At 40.1% G+C, this 16,529-nt stretch overlaps 1 protein-coding gene across 5 annotated transcripts in view; it reads left to right on the top strand.

Annotated features, from left to right (window-relative positions):
- The window catches only part of NRIP1 (nuclear receptor interacting protein 1), a 73,414-nt gene that overhangs the window by 17,309 nt on the left and 39,576 nt on the right, over positions 1–16,529 (top strand). The window contains exon 1 of one of the 5 annotated variants that reach the window (XM_059872898.1): positions 15,541–15,721. The exons of the other annotated variants lie outside the window; for them this stretch is intronic. The gene's annotated coding sequence lies outside the window, so the exon portion shown is untranslated. Of the gene's footprint in view, positions 1–15,540; positions 15,722–16,529 lie in introns of those variants that run through there. 5 annotated transcript variants of the gene reach the window in all.

The raw sequence follows: 16,529 nt of genomic DNA, 5'->3' as shown, positions 1-16,529 counted from the left end.
TTTCCTTCTTTTAAAGCCTTGCAGCATTTAGTGAGATGGCTTTAAGTCATCATCTACTGTGACAGAAAGTACATGTAATAGCATGCCTGCTGTAGCAAGTTATGGCTCTTGCCCTGTAAGTGCTGTGCCCTGTTTCTCTCTACAGGCTCTCTATCCTTGCGTTGGTTTTTTCTGCTTTTAGTGGGAAAGGGTGGGATGCAAACCTGTGGCAGGCTGACTTCCATGTCCTTGTAGCCTTCACTAGTGGAACAGACTCAACAGGGATATCTGGGCAGAGAGAGGGTGAGAAGTGTCCAGACTCAAGTTTAAAAATTAATCTAGGAAGGACATTCTAAAAATAGATTAGAGCATGTGAACATATTGCTCTGAGAGAGCGAACGTAAAATATTTTGGTCCTAAAAGAGGCTTTTTAAAGAGATAGCTGTTTGCATCTCTTTCAACATGCTAAATTTCATGTTTCTGGTGCTTAAAAATATTTATTCTGTTTTTAAGGGAAACCTGTCCTGGTTTGCTTTCAGTGCTCCCTGCTCTCATAAGCTTTGACTCTGAGTGTGAGAGAACATCAGGCTTAAATGGAACACACCTAAATTTAGGGGAAATAGCCCTACTGCCTGCACAAAGTGAGCTCTTTTTTAGAGATAAAGATTGAGCTTGTGACCAGTTCACACTGTTTCTAATATGCTAACATTTGTTTTAATTGTTCCATTTAATAGCTACATTGCAGTAAATGTGCCTTTTCCAAGGAGGAGTCATTCCCTTAACCCCATATCAGGTACTGATTTCAGGGGGAGCTTAGCTTGAAAATAGGTGAAGCTGTAGGGTCTTCTATGAGTTGGTGGTTTGGGTATTGTTGTTTCCTTCTGCTGGAAGGACCTAGGGAACAAGTGATTCCACCCCCAATTCTGGCTGTGGTTTTCATGTCCTATGCTAATGAGTGTTTTGTAACACAGGAGCACAGAAATGGTGACTGGAAATAACACTCCATTGTGTTTTGGAGCAGAAAACCACATGTACACACTAAAGCAGGGTAAGAATGGGACTGTTAAGATTTGACAGGCTAAAATGTGTGGGGTATTAAACTGGCCAGAGCATCCAGAAGGGAAGTCTGTAGCAAGAGAGCCATCCCAGGGTCCCACAGGCTTATGCCAGCATTACTTCAGTTTAGCACTGACAAACACCTGGTTGTAGTTGCGTGGAGACATTATTGAACAATAGAATACTTAACATTACTTAATATAACTGAATAATAACTTAGTGTTCTATTTAACAATAGAATATTTAACAATATTTAACAATAAAACTGGAGAAAGATGCTTGCATAGGACTAGCAGGAAGAGCAACATCTTTGTGGCAGTGCATTGTATGAGATTAGCCTGTGGAGGAGACAGGGACAAAACTAAGGCCAGGTATGACAGCAGTAACACTCTCACCAGACAGTCTATATTTAGAAATAAATAGAGCAAATATCCCTTATTTTGGTTTTTATGTTTGTGTCTCTTCTTGCTAGACTTGGAGATTAGAAGGCACCAGTGCTTTAGTCTGAGAGATTAAAGTACCTCTCTTACTTGAGCTCATCATGTGGAGGCAGAAGCTCTGCTACCTGTGTGAATGAATGGTGCAGTCAGAATTCAGTGTTAGCAGTGGCGCTGGTCTAGCACTCAATAAAGAATTTTCTTTTTAAACCACTGTCAAATAATGAGAGATTTTGCTTGCACAAAGGCTGGCATTGCACATGTGAAGGAAAGCTTGGGCATATTCACTTAATTAGATGTGGAAATACAAGAGAATAGCAAGAGTGACTTCTTACAGATAAAGACAAAGTACACAAATTGATACTACAGCTCAGTTTCAGTCCTGCCACTTCACTGGTACAGGCAGGGCTGTGGTATTGCCCTCGTGGGAGCAGTTTTAGAGACATGCAGTTATTTGTCATATTAAAAGCATAAATGTTTGTGCCATCTTCATTTCCTGAGCCCGCTGCAGGATGAGAAAATAGAGTGGTCTTACTGATCAGAGTTGGAGGGCTGGAGGATATCTAAAGAAAGCTTTGCATGAGAGCACAAGTGGAAGTAAAGGAATGGAGGAGCCTGGAAGTGCTGATTTTTTTATACATTTTATTGCTGCCTCCTTCCTCACCTGAGCCTCTTTGCAGGTAATCAAGAACTGCAGCAAGAGTTGGGTTAAGTAAAAGTTAATAAATGAAATTAGTAACATATGGTAGGTGATTCTCTGAACAAAAAGGTGACTGTTGCTTCTGAGGGACTGTGTCAGTGTTTCAAGCTTTCTGAACTCTCTTTATTTTGTCTTCATTTTCCAGTTTTTTTTATTTTTAGCACTTCTCCAAAGTAAAGAAAACACAAGTATTTGAGTAGAGAATGTTTCTCAATCAGGTTTATGAGATACTCTGCTCCAGTTTTGCTAAAGGAAATTTTATTAAAACACAAGCCCTGACTCATCAGTTTTACCTTCTTTCATTGTAAAATAGAGCTCTGCCATGGGTAATAAATGACTATTCTAGCCTAGAATTGGATGAAAAGGCAGATATTGCTACAGTAACTTCTGAATGCATCTGGTAATAAAAACTAATACAAACAAACAAAACCAACTCACAAAAACATACAAAAATGAATTTATAAAGACCACTCATTTCCATCTTTAATCTGTGCAGCTGATTAGCTGTCTGCATTAGGAATTTCTGTAGGTAACCCCTGGTGTTCAAGAGCTTTGCTCTGAAGACTGCAGGGGATTTATGACAAAGTATTGATGCCCTTCTGTGAATGAAGGAGTAGAAAAACCATGATTGGATATTTCCAAATCAGAAAAACCTTTGGAAAAGTCTTAATAGGTTATCAACATTTTGATGAGTAAAAATATGTGTATAAAGTCATGGACTATCTTGGTTTGGAAAGGGATCCATAAAGCTTGTTGAGTGTGAGTGTCTGTTCTTCTCAGGATTACCTAGCACTAAACCACATGGCTGAGAGTGTCATCCAGAGGCTCCTAGAACTCTGGCAGCCTTGGTGCTGTGACCCCTTCCCTGGAGAGCCTGTTCCAGTGACTGACTGTCCTCTCAGTGAACATCCTTTTCCTGATGTCCAAATGGGCATGGGAAAGATCTGCTCCAGTCCATAACTGCTGGGAGGGTCACCAGACTTTCTCCCAGTAGCACAAGCAGACTGTGGTGCTGCCTGTTGGCATACATGGAGAAACGCTACGCACTTCTTCCTACAAGTACTTTTAGGGTTAATTTTAATTGTCATAATTGAAGATTTTACGCCCTACCTGCCTTTGCTTCTGTAAAGTAGAAAAACCACCCCAACATCTTCAGTAAATATGTTTTAGATTGTATGTTTTATGTTTGTTTGTGTTATTGATTTGATTTTGATTATTTATTTTTAAATGGCACTGGCTAGGTTTTAGAAAATTATCCTTGACATAGCTTTGTACTTGGCCCCAGACTGTTATTTGTAAAATTTTGGACAAAGTGCTAGCTATTTTTACTGACTAAAGAGCTTGTATGTGGGGGAAAGAAAGCCTTTTTATGTTGTCATTGGACTAAATAAGCTGTCAGTGGTTCATGGTACTGCACCTGCTGTAAATGTTGAATAGTTCCATTGACTGATAAGTTCCTTTTCTCAAATATTGTTCCTGCTTTGAGGAGTTATTTTGACACCTGTATTTTTAAACTTTTGAATTAAATAATACAAATGCTGTTGAACTTGCTGTAGACTTTAGGTTTTCCAGCTGTGTTTGGGTCTATAAGAGGTTATCAGGTCATGTGCTAAATATTAGCTCAGACTCTGCTGCCTGAGTATTGTATTACAGTACTGTAAAGAAGTTTTATAACAATACAAATGGGCACTTAACCCATATTGGCTTTGCAGAGAACTTCAAAAACTACAGTCAGACTCTAATCACATACAGTTATCTATAATAAAATTATTGTTTCTGGCACTTGGACTTCTAAAAAGCATTAAGATTCAGCACTTCTTAAATGCAAAAGAAAATATTGATTACAATTTGGAAACCTGCTATGAGTTATGGAGCACAGCTATATATTTTAATCTTTTGCTCTTTAAAAATTAATTTCTTCCTTTTATGCCTCTTGTATAAAAGGCTGTGTGTTCAAGGTGTGTGGATAAATAAGATGAGCCCATGGTTGTTTTCTGTTTCAGCTGTATGAATTGTAAGGGTTCGTGGAGTTGTTTATTCTTGTCATGAACTCATTATGTACCTGAAAATGGTCTTCATCTACTGCAAGACATTTTCAGAAATAATTGGAAGAATATGTGAAAGGACATACCCTTCACATGGTAGCAGTTGTTCCAGAATCTGACCTCCCTGGCATTGGATTTTCTGGGTAACTGAGAGTCACCTGGTCCTGTGCTCTGGTCAATCCAAAGATGACTGGCTTTTCCAGGTAATCTTTCCTTTCCAGCTGGACATGGCACATGCTTTACCTTCAGAGTGTGTAGAGATAAAAGAAGCAGCAAACAGAGATAAAGCAGTAAAGGCAGGTGCTACTATAGTTTACCAGCCTCTGGAGCATTTCACCTGTCCTTTTACCTAAGTGTTTTGTAACTTGCTGGTTTTCTGAGGTAGGTACAGCCAGCAGGCCCCCAACCTTGTGCATGAGGACACAGAGAAATGCACTCAGAGGTGGCGTGTCCTGGGGGCTGTCTGTGACTCTGTGACCTCTGTGTGAGGCCGGGAATTGCCGCTCCTTGGGCAGTGCTCCCCAGCTCCGGCCGGGGAGGAGCAGCAAGAACACGGTCGGGCAGTTCTTCAACAGCTGCTGGTTTCCTTTTGGCTTCTGGGTACAATTCAAGGTTTTGGCCTCGGTTACTTTTAAGCCTAATGTGACTTGAGCTCTGGCTGAGAGGCTGCCTGCTTTTTTTTTTTTTTTTGCCTTTTTTTTTTTTTTTTTTTTTTTTTTTTTTTTTGATCCAGCGTAGCAATTAATGTCAACTGGGATGCTTGACCTAGATCATCCTCGTTTTTAATGTCAAGTAGCCATTGGCAGGAAGTTCTTCGAGAAGTACTTGTGCCTGTGGAATGTGCTCCCAACCTGGTCTGGTGGGGTCGGCTTGCTGGGTGGGCTCTGTGCCAGGCCTATCTTATTTCTTTGCCTATGGAGATGAGGAATGGCACAGTTCTTCTCCTATCTCCTTTGCCCCTGAAGAAAAGCAGGTTAATGTGAGTTTATAATCACTGCACCAGGGTTTTTCCACTTTGAGCCATGTGGGAAGAGAAGTGAAATATATGTGAAAGAAAAAATAGCATACATGCCTTAGTATGGAAGGTTTTTTTTCCTGAGAGAATTTAATTGAATGTTTTGCATGAAATGAAAGCAAAAGACGTTTCCTCCTTAAAAGTATGGCGAGTTAAATTTAGATAAGTGCTATTTTCTTTCAGCTTTGTGAAAGACTCTACAGCCAGGCATGGAAAGTTTCCTTCCTGCTGGGAGAGATTTGTCAAACCACTAAAGGCATCACCAAGTGCTTTAAGCTTAAAGCACCATCTCCAGGTTTCACAGCTGAGCAGGCTGTAATAGGGCCCACTTTGCCCCAGGGGAAGGTGTTTGGTGCGTTTTTCTTAGCTGTGCCATTCGTTGATCAGTTGTTGAAGCAAAATGTTCAGGATCAAAAGCAGTTTTGAGGAGGAGGGATTTTGTCTGGAGTGCTACATGGCAGCTGCATGCCAAAGCTGGAGCGACGAACTGTTGGAATATAAATACAGTCATAACTTTGGCCTGGAAAAGCTCTGTTCTACAACTGCTGTGAGATGTCTGAGGGTTTGTTGGCAAATGCCCAACAGCCAACCGGGATGACTCTGGTTATAGAAGGATACGAGGAAGGAAGAGGGGAGATAAATTTCATCTTAAGCAACCAAGACTTGTTAGTTCAGTGTGGAACCAATTTCTAACAGTGCATCAATATCACGTCTCTTTTTGCTCAGGTGAGACGCTGCCTGTCCCTACAGGATGAGGGAGTTGAGCATGCCATATCTGCTTTGGACAGGATAGAAAAAAAATTACCTACCTCCCTTTCCTGAACACATTTTAACCCTTTTCCTGTCAGTCTGGATTCTGGCGAGCTTTGGGAATATGGTTTAGGAGGAGAAAGAAGTCAGGAAAAAAAAGTTACTGGTTTCTGGGAAAGGTGAGGAAATAAATCAGAAGTAGAATTAGGGAACTTGAGAGTATTCATTGCTTTAATTCTTATCTAGCTAGTAAAAACGAGGACTCTACAAGCAAAAAGAGATAATGGAGGTGATAAACCTGAGCAGGTGGCTTGCTTCGAAGTCAGATGAAGGTTCACAGGTTTCAGCAGATACTGGGTAGTATTTTTAAGCATAGGACAAAAGGAAAAAGGTTTAGGAAATTGAGAACTTAAGGAAATAAGGTAGAAGAAAATATATAGGTCACACCTAAAGAGAGCGATCTTTTGGTAAGTCTATTTTGAAGACTAGCAACAAAAAGAGGAAGTTTCTGTGCTAATGAGAAGAGTTGCTACCCAGAATCAGGCAATTCTTATGACATATGAGAGGAAAAGTATTGAAGGAATAAGTGCAAGCTGACAAATAATGTTGAAATAAACAGACTAACTGGAGTCACGTAACTGGAAACAGTTACGTGAAGGACTGCTGTTACCTGGGATCAGGCACCCACTTTATTGAGTGGGAAATGCTGTGAACTTACACAAATCAGTGCTTTGTTACTCATTTCTGAACTGGGAGGATTAAGCTGATGTTAGGATAGTGTGGGTTTTGTCTCTCCTGTGTTATTAAGGTCTAACTCTTGAGTGGAAGTGGAGGGAAAGCCCTGAATGTACCCAGCAAAGAGAAACAGAAGTCCTGGAGAGCTCCTGTCAGGCGGGGAGCAGAAGCAGGCACTTGTAGGATGTGATTCATTTGACCTCCTTTTGACATGTTCTGTAGGAGGAGTTCAGTCTAAGAGCTGAGTTCTTCCCATGGGCAGTAAAGGGAGGCCAACATGACCTGTTCAGATACAGACACCTACACTGTAAACATCTTCATTTGGTCAAGTGAATCCTGGCTTGGCATCCACATCTAAGAATGGGGAGAGAAGGTTGCTCTGTTATTATGGCTTGTGGTTAAGTGTCAGATGCCCTCCATCCTACTTGAGTAAAGACTCAACACCTCTCCAAAATGGAAGTTGGCATTCCAGGGCCTCCAGAGGTCTGCCCAGGTAGGGCCAGCAATTCATGCTGAGGCATTGCGAGGGCATGGCCCTTGTGCCGTCTCTGCCCGGGCAGCAGGAGCCAGCCCGTGGTGACTCCTTGCTCCTGTGGTGTTGGTGCCCATGGACACCAGGGGTGGATCCCAGCTCTGGACACGCAGTCCTGGTGAGACCTGAGTGCACCTGGGCAGTTCCTCCAGCTCTGGAGCAGGGGGAAACTTCCAAGAGCTGGGAGCAGTGGCTTATGAGGTGTCCCCCGTAGCAGTGACTGATTTACAGGTGAGCGTGTGCGGGTGTGACAGGTGAGCTCCACGGGGACACTGTCACTGAGAGCAGGGGTCTGTGCTGGTGACAGCCCTGGTGCTTGCCTGTAAATCACCCTGTGTGTGCTTGGTGGGCCATGGGCAGCACATGATTTATTGAACTTGGCTCCTGGGTGAAATCCAAGTGTTGCCCGGTGTTGTTGAATAGGGTCACATAAAGCACGAGAACTCAGGTTTTGTTGTTACTAAGTCAGTAGTTTTGGACTATAAGTAAGATGTTACCATTGTGTTGTTTCTATTATATACATACAAATGTGTTTTTATTGCTTCATGGCTTTGAGATTTTTGTTTATGTTTAAGAGTTTGAGAACTCCCAAATAAATATACACGTGTCTGTATTTAATTTGAAAACTCTGGGGTTTTTTTCTCTTGAATTTTTTGGTGGTTTATATGGAATATCAGCATTTTATATGGTGGCTGCAGTAGTCTTTCCTTGGTATGTAGTATACTTTGTCTCTGGAAGAGATTTTTTTTTTAAATTTTTTAAAGAACAAAACAGAAAAGCTTTACTATTCCATCATTGTGAATAGTACAATTTAGAATTAGTTCAATAGTAGAATTTAACTTGAGTTAAATTCTTGTGGAAGGTTTTGATAGAGAAGTTAATAAAACCCCTGGTTTAATTTGATTTTAAGTTGTATTAAAATTTAAGGCACTGGACTAATCCTTTTTTAAGAAAAGGAGGAGTGTCACATTTAGTGTTATGACTATTATGAATTATTTTATTCAAGTATATTTTAAAAAGTAGCCTAGTTGAGAATGTCTTCATTTTTATTGCAGAAAAATGTAAACATATCATTCTCATTATTACACCTATTTTCATAAAGTGCTCATTGTCTCTGTGCAGGCTCATTTTATAATGTATGCATCTGGTAATGAAAATAATAATTAAATTCTTTCACAATGAAACAGTGATTGGGGGGAGGGCGGGGGGCGGAGAAAGCTCAGGCAATAGTAGTAGCTGAATTCATACCCAGCAAAGCTATAGCTAATTGACTAGTAAGGCTGATTCTGCACCTTTTTGAAAGCCTAAAGTTTTTTTAAAGAGATGGTTTTCAATTTTTTCTCCCTAATTGACAATATTTGGAAATATCACTTTTTTTTCCCCTTCCTTTTATTCTTCCAGTATTTTTTTCCTGTTTTGTGCTCCCCAGCCCTCTACAAGTCTTCCCCCTGTCCTCATGTGTGTTTTCTGACCTTCAGCCATTGAGGAATTGCTCTTGTGCTGGGGCTCTGAGCAACCCAGGCACTGTCTTTGAAGGGCTTGAAGAAGATGCTGCTGGGGAGGTTGGGGGGGTCAGAGAGAAGGGGTCTCTGTTGATCTGAAAAGTGCACAGGGTGATGAGGCAGGCTGTATAACCAAACCCTAACAAAGTCTCTCAGTTCTGGGAAGGAGAGGATGGCATCTGGGGCTGAGTAGCAAAACCAGGCTGATGTGGATTAAGATTTTGGGTGAGTGCATGCATGTTGATGGAAATGTAGGGAATAATGTAACATGGCTGATGAAAAGTAGCTGGCTTAAATCTGATGCACTTCTTTTGTTCTTAATCTCTTTGCTTTTCATTGTATTATTGCTTATTTTGTTTGTTTGGGATGATGTACTCTCTTAATGTTTTTTGTCTGGGTTGGTTTTTTGGTTTTTTTTTTTTCTGAATCCTTGTGTTTTTTCATTTTCAATCTGGGTTGGGTACTTTTTGATGTGTTTCTTGTTTCTTTTTAAAAATTTTTTTTCTTTATTTATGCTTTATCCCTAAGCAGTGTTTACTTTGCTGTATATCTCCTGTGTCTCTTTCATGGCATATTCAAAGAGATATACTTTTCAGTCAGGTCTTGAAAATGATAGAAGCAACATCAAATGTTTTGAGAGTTTAGGACAAACTTCTGACAGTGCCCAGGCTCAGCATAGCCCTGGATGTCTGTGTTCATGTTGTCTTGCAGGCACAGATTAATGCTGAAATAGTTGCACAGCCTTGGACTGTGTAATGATTCCTCTTGTGTAACACAGGGAGGGAAAATGAGGTGGGAAGGACGTCAGCCTTGGCTGGAATTTGGGATTCAGCTTGGGGGAGCTGTAGTACCAGGGCTCATCCTTTGCAGGATGCCTTTCACTCATATCTGAGGTCTGGGGTGGCCTGAATCCATATAAAATACGATTTTTGGGAATGCCAGTCTGATCCATGTATGAGTGCTGCACATTTGGTATGGTGTCAGTGTTTCCTACTTGAGATTAATCACTGTTACATCTTAATGAAATGGATGTACAACCTACTTTATTAAAAAAGGCAAATGGTGTACAATATTAAAGACCTAGAAGGTGCACTAAAATGATGGCATGTAATAATAAGATTTAGCTTGTGTGAACAAAAAGCAAAGTGACTGTATTTGAAGCTGCTGCTCCATTATTAACTTAAAAACTAATTCTGTTTTTTCTTGAACTCATAAAAGTGTTCTGTTTCAGCCACCACCTGCAGTAATTCATTCTGCCACCCTTAGCATTTGGTACTTCTGCAGGACTGATCTGTTTAATGTGTTTTCAGTCAGTGCTTTGAAAATCTGTTATTTCAGAATGTCTTCTTTCTTGATGAGAAATCAATCTGGATCCTTTAACCTCTTCATTACAAACGTCTGAGGTCACTATCACCTTTTTTTGTCTTTTGTTGACATTTCATCCTTCTTTAGACCTTAAAGGAGAAGTATTAATTTTTCCTGTTTGCCCTCAACAGCTGTATCCATCCACTTTTTTAAAAATTTAGTGTGGATTATTTAAAACATATTCCTATTACCCTATTACCTTTTCCTAGAATAAGTTTTTTCCATAAACTCGTGGAAGAAAAAAGTAGTAGAAATTTGGTGAAGAAAAGCCAAGCTGGGCATGGCAAAGTTTCTTTGGGGGTTTTGCAACTATGTGTGCCTATTGCAAAAGTTTTGTTATGTGAGACAAAACTTGATGGAGAACTGTAACTCTGCAGTTTGGTTTCTGCTGTTCTCTTTGGCTGTTGTGAGAGAAAGGAGTAGCCCAGGTGCTCAGCTGTACTAGTGGCTGCTCTAGAGGGGGGACCAGCAGATCCCAGGGCTCACCTCTTACCTGCCAGCCTCCATGGGAAGCAGCTTCACCATCTGGCATAGCTTCCCTCTCAAGGGAACAACTGCCAAGAACACTTTCTTTCTTAAATGAATCCTGTTTTCAGGGTAGAAGACTGTCTACTCAGTGTTTTTGTTTACATCCACACAACCAGAGTTAAGATGTCTTACATCTGACTAAAGGGGTAAAATCTTTTACAGGGACATTATTGAGTTCAGCAAGTTTTAATCATTGCTTGTTAAACCTCTAAATTTTTTTTTAAAGGGATTGTGAGGGTGTTTTGTGCTATACATTTTTTGGCAAGAAACTGGTCATGGAGTGAGCAGGAACAGAGAAGGTTCTTTATCATTATGAAAAACTAGCAAATCCTGTTTTTATGTGGGTTGGTAAATTTTTATGAATAATTGGTGAAGTTAATTGAAGTATGCCTTTCAACTCTGGTGGTTTTGCTTATTTTCTTCTTTTTCCATACCACTAATTCTCAGGTTTCTAGGACAGGTCGTGTTTTTGCAGGACATTTAATACAATTTATCTTTGAAATAAAACCATATTGGCGAAGGGTTTCACTACTTTAAAATAATATATTCTAGTCTAGTACCTTTGTTCCAAAGAACACATATCAATGGGCTTACATTGCTGTTGACATGATGCTGTTTCTCAGCTGCATTCCTTGATCTCACTGTGTACCTAAGGAATGGGAAGAGATTCATATTTCTGAGGATGGTTGGTTGGTGTCTCTGTGATCTACTTATTCTTCTGTCAGTCATGGTCATTAATCTGCCTTTGAATTTGTGGTCTCAAATTTGCAAGTTTCGTGTTTGTCCCATCACCCGTCATCCCTGCTGCCCATGACTGACTAGTGTTGAGGCTGGTAGGTTGATTCATGTGATTAACCTTCTCTTTCTGTATTTTTAGTGTTTAAACTTTCTGCTGACAAATGGAAAAACTGTGGCTAGAGGCTTACCTGATCATTGTTTAGGAATTCTACCCCTTGCAATCCAGAAGAGTTTGTTAACATGGCAGAAATAACTTGGTGCTCCTACTTGTATGTGGTGACAAAGAAACATCTGCTTGAAGAGCTTGCAGTGACCCAGTTTAAATGGCCTGAACAGCACTAAAATCAGTTCTACAGTATTGGGATTTTTTTTTTCTTTCTCATTTTGAAAGAATCAAAGATAAAAGTCTTGCACGTTAAGGAGATGAGCTGTAATAAAGCATATATGGATGATATGGCAGCAGTCCAAGAGCATTAGTATGCATGCCCTGATGGAGTTGTGGCAGCTAGCAGTCACTCTCAACTTAGAGCTAAATGTTACTCAGCGAGCATGGAGAGCCTTCCTCCAGGAACTGGGCCTGTTCTGGAAGAAACTCACCCCAATTCAAGACATTTCTTGCCTGGATTGGTGTAAAACCTGTTGGTTTGGAGAGCTAAAGCTGGAGTGTCCAGCTTTCCCAGGGAGCTACACTGGTGGCAGAGGGTCAGGACTGCAGGTGATGGTGTGTGTAGAGGTGTGGATAACTGGGGTAGGGAGTGTGCATGGTGTGTTGTAACAGAAACGTGTGGGCAACACACAGTTGTGCTGACACAGGGCTGGTAGTGCTAGCAGACATGGAGCAAAATTCATATTTATTAACAGGCGTGTGGAGTTAGATGAGCACCATCACCATACATGGTAATTTCCGCCCTGTTTTTTGATAGAGCAGAGGCTGCAGGCCCTTGTGAAGCATAGCAGTGGGAAATCAGATGGGAGGGTAATTCCCCCAGCCCTTGCCTGCTTCCTTCCTATATCTAATTAGCCATTGGGGAGGACAGTAAGGAGTGGGCAGCTGGCCAGATGAGTTGTTGCAGTGGATTGGATCTGGGCAGCAGGCTGCAGCTCGAGCATTCCGGTTTGGATTGCAGAAAAAAAGGTTTGTATGAATTTCTATTACTCCATCTTGCCTTGAAAGACGGACGTTAGATCTTGATGTTTGTTGTGTTGGGAAACCAGGCTCTTCCTGTGTTCTTAAGTAGCAGGCTTTTGAAAGATCTTAGTAGTTTCTTTTCCACGATTATCTATTTATTCCCTTTGCTTAGGGCAGGAGTAATCTTTACTGCTTCTCTGCATTATTACATGCTTCTTGCAAGTGTTCAGGCTTTTACTTTATTATCCTTTGGAGGCTCTTTCACAGAGAAATGAACCTTGATGTCAGGTGGTAGTGAGCATGAATATTCCACAGCCAAAATGTTCCTGCTGTGGACTTCATACATAAGAGAATTAAGGGAAGGACATTTTCCATGAGGTTCTTCCCACATACATTTCTTTTCTGTTCTTTGGATGCCAATTGTCAGTGTGACAGATGAGGGGAGAGAGCTGCCTCATGAGCATGGGCGACCCTTTGAGTGATGTGGGGCTATACAACATAGAGCCATCTGTGTTGGTGAACTGTATGTACAGTTGTTTTTGTTGGTTATCTTATGCTTTTGGAGAGTACTATAATGTTTATTTTGCTCTTGTGAGCAAATGAACTGGGTCCTTTTATGTTTTTCTGTGGACAGTAATTTGTTATTGATGCTTTGTTTGATGTTTGTTAGTGCCAACACTTAAACACAGCAAGGAGGAAAGGTTTAGAGTTTTGTCAATTCTCTCCCTATTATGGCTGATCCACCAACCACAGAAAGTTAAGACGACAGCCTCTAGGAGAACGTTTGATATTTATCTATACAACTATTTTATAACTTATGTAAGTTACATTTAAAGTAGTAACATTCAGTCTTCATCTTTTTCAAATTAGTGCTCAGTTTGCCTTCTCCCAATGCTGCATTTCTGCTTATCCATGGTTTCTCAACAGTGGTTCACTTGTACATTAAGAAAGATGAAACAATGGAATAATGCTGTTTTTTGTGATTATATACATTATGTACATTGCTAATAACTCAAACCATTTTTGTGATGTTCATGAAAGCTTGGAAAGCTGACAAATTAATTTTAAGTTGCTTTTTGTTTTTGTTTGAGGTAAATAGTTGTTCTCCCAGTATTTTAATTTGGCAAATCTGTGTTTTTATGTAGATTCATGTCTCTTGAAGAATGGGTTTTCTGTCTGTGTTTGGCACAGACATAGTGTTAGTCATCCGTAAATGAAAATAATTGAAAAGTGACAGGGGTTTTGTAAGTATTTTGAAATCTTTGGGTGCATTTAAAAAAGTTGTGAAAGCTTCAAATTTCTGATTCTTTAAATCAGCCAGCCTAGGGGTGGTGGTGGTGACAACTGTACTATTGGCAAAATACTAAGAATTAGACAAACTTGAATGAACCATTGCACACCTTGAGAAACTGGACTTAATTTTTGTGGTATGCACTAAATAGAAACCTAATGCCTCTTCTGAAAAAGCAGAACAATTTTAGTGTGCTCTGTGCTTTCCTAAGCCAGTAGTTTGGCAAGACCTGCTGTAGTTGGAAAAATTGGTGAGAGTATGGAGCTGTTGTGTATTTGTTTTATAGAGGCATTGTGTTTGGGCCGAGGGGTTATGTTTGCTACAAGACAGATCAGAGGCTTTGTTTCTAAAAGGATCCATCTGAGAAAGGGAGGAGAGTAGTTCAGGATAATTGCCTAGCAACTTTCTTGCTATTTCTATTGTAACACATTTTAAAACTATTGGTTTTTAAGTAAATGAAGAAGTGGTCCTTACTTTTAAGCTTATGGCTTGACTAGGAACAGGATAAATCTCACTTTCCTCTGCTTAAGTTTCTATTAACTTTAATGTGAGATTTGATACCACTTTTGTGTTCTATGTTAAGAAGTAGTCAAGAGGTCTGAATCTTACAGAGGTATTAGAGATTCATAACCATTTGGATTTCTAAGGCTAAAACAAAAGAGAGCCTAATAGGTTGCAAATTTAGATGTGTGCAGTAAAGTGGGAATCTCTGTCTTGAGTGTAATACAAAACCTCTGTAGTTCTAAATTGAGACTGTTGTAAAGTGAAATAACAAAATAGCAAGAGAACACTTGTGGTGGGTGGGTTTCTGACACCCTTGCTAGCTGGAGTGCCAGGTAGTCTGAGCCACTGCACGACCTAGGAATTAATGAAGCCTGTTTTGGAGAAGGAAGTGCTGTTGGCAGCTGAGTTCATAAATGCACTTAACCAGGAATCGCTGCTGACTGCTGTTGGCTTCAGCTATTTTGCTGGACACACGGAAACAGTATTACAGTTTGATCATTGCTGGAACCCTACAAGTGTAATTCACTCTTCTTTGGGGCTTCTCTGGTTCTCAGCTTCTCCTCTCAGTGGCCTGGAGTACCAGGATGAAGTGTGCATGCCTAAGGTAGATGCACATATGTGGAAGTACAGTGTATACAAAACATGCCTGCCTGCCAGACACTTCCATCTTTTCAATTTTCATGGCTAGCTGTATTTTCTGTAATCAGTATGCTGCTTCTTGCTTTGTACAGAGATCTGCACAGACAAAACAACGAGTATTTAAACAAGAGTATTTGAAGGTGAACTTTGGCAATGTAGTGTTTCAATGATGATGCAGAGACTGATATATATGTTAAAAACACAAAAAAACCCAAAACATACTGTTGTCTTCGTTTCCTAGGCTTGTGATGTTTCTTTATTAGTCAGGTGCTGATAAAATACTAATAATATTTAATACAGCACAATCAGAAGTGTAAATAAAATAAGTGCTTCCTTATATTACCCCCTTCAATCCCACATCCTTAATTATAAGAAGGAGGAAGTGATATAGAAGCTTAAGGAGGTTAGTTGGGGTGATAAAAGAAGATGACTGAGGAATAAGGAATTGTGTTTAACTTTATAAAACATAATATAAACAAACTTCTGATTTTTTTTCTGATTTTTGTTTTAATATTGCAAATTACTGTTGAATGTAGGTAGCTCCCCACCCTTGCTCCCCTTTTAAGTGCAAATTTAGAAAATGTTGTGTCTGGCAGAACAGGGGAAGGAGCTCAAGGACCTGACTGTGTACTGGATGCCTTCAAAGGCTAGGAGTGGGAGGTGTTGCTTAGACGTTGAGATTGCAGTAGTTGAAACTGATTTTATATCATGTTTATACCTTCCAGATCTGGGTGGGTGCAGAGATGGAGACGAAATTAGAACCTGTGGTATTAAAGGTAACCAAGTAGAATTATTAACAGGCAACTGATTAAGGCAACTTTAAAAGGTGTTTTTTCACTATTTAAAGATGTTTCCAGACATCACTTTGCTCTGAAATCCACTTTAAAAAAAAAAAATCTGTGCTCTGCAGACAGCCAAAAAGCTGTGCTTGTGAATGTTAAAAATGACCTTGAGCAGAAGAACTCAAAGGTTGTTGGTGGCTTTGTACTGAATAAAATAAACTGGCACAGCAATGAGAAAAACCTGCATTAAAGTTCAGGGTCCTGATTCAGCAAAATACGGTCTCAAACACTGATACAGTCCTTATTCTTCTGCAAATGCTCATGTAATTCATAATCAGGACACAAGTTAAATATTACAATAAAATGTATTTGTGAGTGTATGTAGTATGAAATGTTGATAATGTCCCTAAGTTAATATCTGAGATGACTGAAGCAGGGAATGAACCCCCCAAAAGTGAATGGTGCTATCTGGGTGGGTCATCAGCATTTTTTTTTTGAGATCCACTTTTTGGGAGTTACTGGTTTTGACAAAACATCTGCAGAAGGTTGCTGCAGTGAGAATTTGAGAGTCAGTGGGAGACCTAAATTAAACTCTGGGCTTTACCAGCAAGTTCAGGAAGATGGCTGGGTGTTAGTTGAGATCTCAGCAGAAAAAGTTTATTTCATTTCTACTATAGGATCATGGAATGGCCTGGGCTGGAAGGGACCTCAAAGATCATCTCATTCCAACCCCTTGCCATGAGCCAGGGACACCTTCTACTAGATCAGGTTGCTCAGAGCCCCATCCAGTCTGGCTTTGAAC

This window comes from Haemorhous mexicanus, chromosome 2 (genome assembly GCF_027477595.1).
Source record: "Haemorhous mexicanus isolate bHaeMex1 chromosome 2, bHaeMex1.pri, whole genome shotgun sequence".
Taxonomy (NCBI): Eukaryota; Metazoa; Chordata; class Aves; order Passeriformes; family Fringillidae; genus Haemorhous; species Haemorhous mexicanus.
Note: the sequence above shows the minus strand (reverse complement) of the source record. Positions and strands in the feature narration are given on the sequence as shown.